The sequence below is a fragment of the Camarhynchus parvulus genome, chromosome 4A, assembly GCF_901933205.1.
Source record: "Camarhynchus parvulus chromosome 4A, STF_HiC, whole genome shotgun sequence".
NCBI classification, from domain to species: Eukaryota; Metazoa; Chordata; class Aves; order Passeriformes; family Thraupidae; genus Camarhynchus; species Camarhynchus parvulus.
This window is the reverse complement of record NC_044600.1, coordinates 8684243-8691393: the sequence shown is the minus strand read 5'-3', so window position 1 is coordinate 8691393 and position 7151 is coordinate 8684243.

The window sequence follows — 7151 nt, the reverse complement described above, 5'->3', positions numbered from 1 at the left end:
TAATTCAAATCCAAATTCTAATCTGCATTTGTGACTCAGAAATCTCTAAGTGACATCCTTACCAAAGAAAGAAAAGATGGAGCCTTCTTGTAGAAATAGAAAGGTGATCTTTGAAGGATGTTTTTTAATTTTTAAAATGCAGGTAGTCAAGAACTTCTGAGATGTTTGTGTTCAATTTGCTTCCACACTATTGTAGCTGTTAAATTCAAGGTCTCCATAGGCTTCTTAGCCCATGTCTGTGTTGCAAATCAAACTGTCTGCAAGTATACACTCCTGAAATCAAAGCAGGTTAGGAAGTTTTAATTTTAAAACAAATTCTGTTGTTAGATGTAAATCTCAGCTTTGCCAGGTGCAATCTTCAGGAGAGATCTTGAGGTAAAACTACAGTTTTCTCCCAACAGAGTATGATTTATTTCCACAGAGGTAAGGAATTCTAAACTCCAGTTTCTGCCTGCACATCTCAGGAAATAGATTGTTGCTTGGTCTGGCTTGGGATGCTCTGCTCAGTAATGAGGTCTTGCTCACAACCATGGCATTAAAGAGCCCTACCAACGAGGTGTCCCAGTTAACTGAATTGAAGGTGGAAATATTACCCTCTGCTATTAAAATGTAACTTCTCATATTCTGCCAGAGACATAATAAGCATTTTGAGAGTTTTCTAACACATTGCCATTCATTTCCCCACATTGGATCTGTAGATTGAAAAGAACACAAAAAAGGAGCCCTCGAACATACGCCAATAGCACATGCATATTTATGCAGCCAGCAGTTCCCTTGTTTAAGAAGAATACTCAAAGAATTAAATTTCATAATTTTCTGAAATAGCAAGGACATTTAAAGAGCATCTGTGGATTAGTCTGAGTAAGTTTATTCTGTGAATTGCTTGAAAAGAAAACAGACTCTTCCTAGGTATTGCAACAAATTGTTCCCAGCACTTCAGCTTAACACAGTAAATGAAAATTCAGAGGAAGCAGCACAATATTGGATGAACCTGCTTCAGAACATTGGCTCAGGCCACAAAGCAAGTAATTAACAAGCTGAATGAAGCATTTAAGCCCACGCCTTATCATTTATGTAACTAACCTTTGAGTTTTGGACGCACTGGTATGCTGCAGCGAAGCCTACACAGTGTTTCTTTTATGTGTGTGTATTGAGCAAATGGGAAATGCATACCCTGCCATTTGTTTTTCACATTTTCAGCACTTATCAGAGTTCTCTGGCTGAGTGATCTTATATTGCAAAAATGTACGCCTCTTGGTCCTTTTTTCTGTAGTGCAGTATGAATCTAGACAAGCCTCAGCCCTGTTGTGTGTGGGGGGATGTATTCTACTTTTAAGGGTGCTTCTGAGCTTGTTTAAAACATCATTAGTAGCACTGGAAAAGAATTAATTGAATGTCACTTTTCACTAAAGAATTGAGCAACAAAAAGACTGATGGGGATTCTGCAAAATCCTTGTTTATGGAGGCAGCCTTCAAAAACAGCATTGAAAACAAATCAGGAATGCTGTGAACCAATGAGGTCTCAAAAGATGTAGTGTGCATCCTTGTCACACATCTGTTTTTCCCATCCTGACAAATACTGGGCATGTTAGGAATGCTGAGACTGCTGATGACAACATTAGTTTCCTACAGAGTCGTGAGATAGAAGTGGAGTGTAACATCACCTCTGCACTTGGGAAATGAGTCATTTTGCTTATTAATGTTCTCACTTTTGTCTCTCCCTCCTGTTCTTTTCTCCATCACTTTATAACCAGACTTATTTGGAACTCTTGTGAGACAAATACCATTTCTCCTTGGCGGGAGGAAAATAAAATAGCATACTTAACATGGTTATATAACACACTGCTACGCATGCCTAAAATGAGGTCATTTTGATTAATATATTTATCTGGTGTGCAGCTGGAACAGGACATGTAATTGTGATTAAAAGACCCCCGTTTTCTTTAGTCTCTTTGCAATGGCCTTTGGTTTTTGTAACTAATATCCCTGAACCTGATGGGAGTTAGTTGCTGGTTATGTCATAATTTGTGTCCTTGGGCTATGGTCCTAGCTTTCCAAACCTCAGAAAATCGTAGTGTGGAAACACAATTTCCTTCCTCTCTTCTTTCCTCTGTCAGAAGTTGGGTAAGAATTCTGCACTAATTATATTTATTAGAAGTTATCCAGCCACATATGCATAGAAGGAGGAAAGAGAACAGGGCAAACTGTGGAATTCCTTAAAGTAGGAAATGTAGCTGGATGATGGAGAAAGTAAAAAGATGAGTGATAAAGCCAGTTACAGTGAGCCAGGAGAAAAAGTGGAGCAGCATGCTGCAAATGTCTCTAGTATCATCTGTGGGAAAGAGAGAACCGGTAGAATCTGCTTTTGGAACACAAGCAGATGTATTTTTCTTTTGGGATGTTGAGCTGCCATTCTTCAAAGTTCTGACGCATCCGGTTCTATTTCGGTGTGATGACTCCTAACGAGACACGTTAGGCGGCTGCTGCTCAGAAGCCAGCATTTAAAAACACTGTTTTTCTGTTCCACTCTTTCTGGCAAAAAGCTCGTTATTCAAGTACTTGCTCTAACCTTTAGTTACCCTGGTTGCATAACTGGAAAGCAGCATCCCACCATGCACTTCTGTGACCCAGTTGTGCCTTTCCACTAGTGACTTTATGAGTTATGAAAGGTGTGTCTGCCACATTGCTACAGAAGCATTTACTCTACTGACCCTGATTTCCTAAATATTATATAGTCATTGTTCACTAAAGAGTAAAAACAATGTAAAAGCATGTGAAAAAACCCTAATTCTGCTACGTTGAAAATCCCTGTGTTATGCTCTTTAGCCTTGATAGTGTTTGGACTTCTCATTGATAAAAAAAATACTTGTAGAACCAATTTTAAAATCATTAATGCTTCAGTAATCTTTCAAAATGAATTTTAGATGGTACATTCAGTACTAATAGTCACAGTACAAATCATTGACTCATCCAAGGAAGAGCCTGAATAACAATTGCTTTGTTGAACTGATTTGCAGTCTAAATTGTGATGTGCAGCTTTCACATTTTCTAGACTGTCTGCAGACTTGCTAAAATCCTTCCACATTATCGTATCATCTATTACCCTGTATTCTACTCATGATAAAACCTCCCTGTGGATGAGAATGAATTTCTAATGTCTCATAGAGAAAACTGTTTATTGCTAGCATTACTTTCACAAAATCTTTCTGTAGCTCATAGAAAACACAAAAGAGACATGTGCTTGGTTTTTTTGCCATCACATAATACAGCATAAGTCAGTTATATAAAGTCCCTTACATAAATAGCTTAATTCTACTTTCATTTATATGGAATTATAAATCAAGAGCAGATTTACTGAAACGAAAGACGTTACACCAGCATAAAACAGGTATTGACAGCATGTGCATACTTTCATTATATAGATTCTTCCAGCCAGTAATTTTTGGGCTTTAGCAACTTCAAAATCATCCTGTCCTGAGATGTATTTAGTATGTGTCAGCTGAAGGCTGATCTCCATAGCAAAGCTTGTCCTTTCCATCAGTTTTTTAGTAGCCTCTGTATATTAATTTTTAGTATCAATATACAATTTATCCGTGTAGTTAAAATATAACATTACTCTTGTCTAACAAGCATGCTGTAACCAGTTCTTCTGTTGTGTAGGTTTTAGAGAGCTTGATATTAGTGACTGATGATAAAAGCATGTTTGAAAATCAGGAAGACCTTTAAAAACCCATCCTAGCCCTACAACAGTTTCGTAAAGCAGTTTCTAGTCTTCTTTCATCTGTACATGTGGCCAAGAGGCTGAGAGATGGCATTCCTTACCTTGTCCTTGGTTGTGAGTAGTATAGAGCAAAGCCCAGGCAATCTATGGCTCCTACAGCAGAGGCTAAAGAATGGTTGAAATTAAGAAGTCAGCACCTCTTTTGAAGATAAAAACTGTTGCCATTATACCTTTCACCCAGTCACACAGAGAACCACAGCACATTAAGAGAAGTTCCTGGATTTTGTGGCATCTTTTACAGAGTGAAAACATGTTACTGACAGCGTTTTGAAGCTGGGGCAGGTCACAGCCAGTCCCATGTCCCTTTGCCCAGCATGGCACAGGGTCTGGATCCCATGCACAGCAAAGTCAGCACAGGGTCCTGTGTCAGGGAACTGGGGAGCAAAGGCTGACTGGAGGCAGTGGCTTTCCTTTAACTGCTTTACAGGATAGAAATGATCCAAAACTGCTAATGATCATTTTAATATGAAGCATTATGTAAGTGTGGATGACTTTAGCATATTTCAAATACCATTTGAATCAATCTGTGTAGGTACAGTTATAAAACGAGGACATAGTGAGAAAGTAGTTGAGAAATATTTTGCTATCCTATATTTGGGTTAAATTCTGTTTCATATTGCATCTAAACCCCTCTTTTTTATAACCACTCAAAGTTTTTAAAACTAAAATTATGACTTAATAGTTTAAATCAATACATTATCAAGAAAAGGTCCAGTTTTGATTATTTACTATTTCCTGATGAAAATGCACTTCAATCAAAACTTCCTCTGATCAGACACAAATATATTTTGTTATAGATAACAGAAGCCTTGACATACTGAGTTGTAGGCTCACCATAGGCCTTAAGCCTGTGCCCTGGATTCTAAAGTAGATGCAGAGTCTGAAGAAGCTTACATAAGAGGCCAGCAAGGCAACCTCTGACCCCAGCAGTGGCTGGGGCTCAGGCAGCAAGTCACAAGCATGCTACAACTTGCTGAAAGGACAAGGCAAAGGAAGCAGCCCATACATATGTAACTTGCAATAAATTTTCCAATCTTCATATTTTTTGTAGAATAAACTCTTAGTATTAGGTTTATGAGTAAAGGTGTTCTTTAGCTTTCTGTGTGGAGTTTGATGGAACTTCTGAAGCAGTCATCACTGAAAATAGTCCTTTCATCACCACACAGACACAGCTCAAATGTGGTTGGGATGCACTCCTGCCTCAGACATGAAAATGTACCCTGGTCATAGGTTTAAATCATAGCAACCTGTAAAGCAAATAATAATGCAGCAGAGGAACCAAAGCCCACAGAAGTGCAGGGCAGTGCAGTAAGCCAGGCCTTCTTCAGCTCCCATCCTTTTTACTTTACCACAGCAACAAAGGAAGAGAAGAGGGGGAATAAAACCAAGTCCCAAACCCCCCCAAAAACCACCAGTACCTGCTGTCATGTTTTACAACATTTGAGGTTTGAACAACTTAATTTCTATGGTTTGGCTTCTTGACTTCAAGTGTTGTTGTGTGATTGCAGGATATAGGAGTTGTTCTTTGTTCCTTTATCTAAAAGACCTGCAAAAAGCAGCTCCCCTGTAATATTTGTTTGCCTCTGTAGTTGTTATGCAAGCCAAAGAGTAAAGAAGACAAAAATTTTAATTAGGAAACAACTCTCCACACAGACTTTGTTGGTACAACATAGTTATAAGTACATCTACAAACACATACAGGTTCTTTGGACTATGATTTTTTAAAATATATTTTATATGACAATGCAAACAGATCTGGAAAAAAACAAATTACTTCAAACTTATGTAGAGGTAGCTGAACAGTATTCTGTCCAGTGATATGAGAGTATAACTTAAGTTTCATTTCAAGTTCATTACAGTGCACAAAAGGATGTTTTACAAACAAATGGAATATACAAGTCCACAAAACATTTTATTTAAAATGGCTTGATAGATATATTTCTGGCACTCTTGTAACCACATAGCTTGATGGAATTAAATTGGACAAGTATATGGTTCCAAATTAAGACATCTTACACAGATAGTCTTTTGCTCCTCATTGTTTTGTACTTCTCCCATTCCTTATCAGGGAATTATAGAAGCTATTACATTGTTTTTGCTACACTTCTGCTCTGTAAACCTTTTGTTCTGCAAACTGAATGTAAAGATTAAAAGCTGCATATGTTTTATATTTATAAAATATATGGCTATGACTATTAAAAAGCTCAAGAATGGCAATAACAGAATACAGGCACTTCTATGTGAGGGTTACTTTAGACCTTATGAAAATCCAACATCAGTAAGCACTTCACAAGATACCTGGGTGAGTAAGTCAATGTAATAGTTCAGGTTTTTATTAACCACCATTTTAATCCTGTCTAAGCAGATTAGTTTCTTTCTTCTTTCAGACAATATTTATTTAGCAAAGTGTTTCAAGAGAGTGACTTTGCTCAAACTACCATTTTGCTATTGCCATAAGACTTCCAGTGATTTGCTGGGCTTTGGAAATAAACCCCAGCTCCTAAACTACATCCTAAACTAGTTACAGTTTCAGTTGTGAATTAAATGAGAACTAAGCAGGGGTTGAAAAGCGGGATTGCGTTCATCTGATGTAGGACTTAGGGGAAAGGGGGAGCACTACCCTAAGTGCATATAGTTCCATGGGGTTTTTATGCACAAAACCCCTATAGATAATTTTCACTTTCTTTTTAAATAAGTGTGAACATGTTCTCCATTCCTAAACATTGCATTTAAATACAACTCCTGTCATTGATTTAAACACCAGTAAAACTTCAGCACCAAGTAGAAATCATTAAAGAGAAAAATTTTCACAATGAGAACTATCAGCCATTGGAGTAATCTTCCCAGGGAAGTGTTGGATTTCCCAGCATTGGACACCTGTAAGATTTGGCTGGATAGCCTGCTGGACCATCTTGTCTAGACCATGCTTTTGCCAAGAAAAGTTGGACCAGCTGATCCTTGAGGTCCCTTCCAACCTGGGATTCTAATTCTGTGAAAAGACCTTCTAAACCAGAACTCAACTCTATGAAGCTCTTCCTCTACAGCACAGATTAACATAGACCTGCTACATCCAAATCCACATTTTTTTTTAGATTAAAACAATCTTTGGATTAATAAATCCATGGTTGAGGTGTTCTGTCAGTGAGCAGTGGTGCAGGACAGAAGGACGGCGAGCCACAGGTCTGACAGCTGGTATCTCTTATTGCTACATTGTCATGGAAGATAGCAGCACTTAAAGTAATTACAGAACAAAAAGCAAGAGGAACTCCTACAGCTAACACCAGAATGTCACTCAAGACTTAGCATAAAGGCCTATCACACCATTTTATCATTTCATTATTAAAACTACTCAACTACAGTCTAAGCAGCC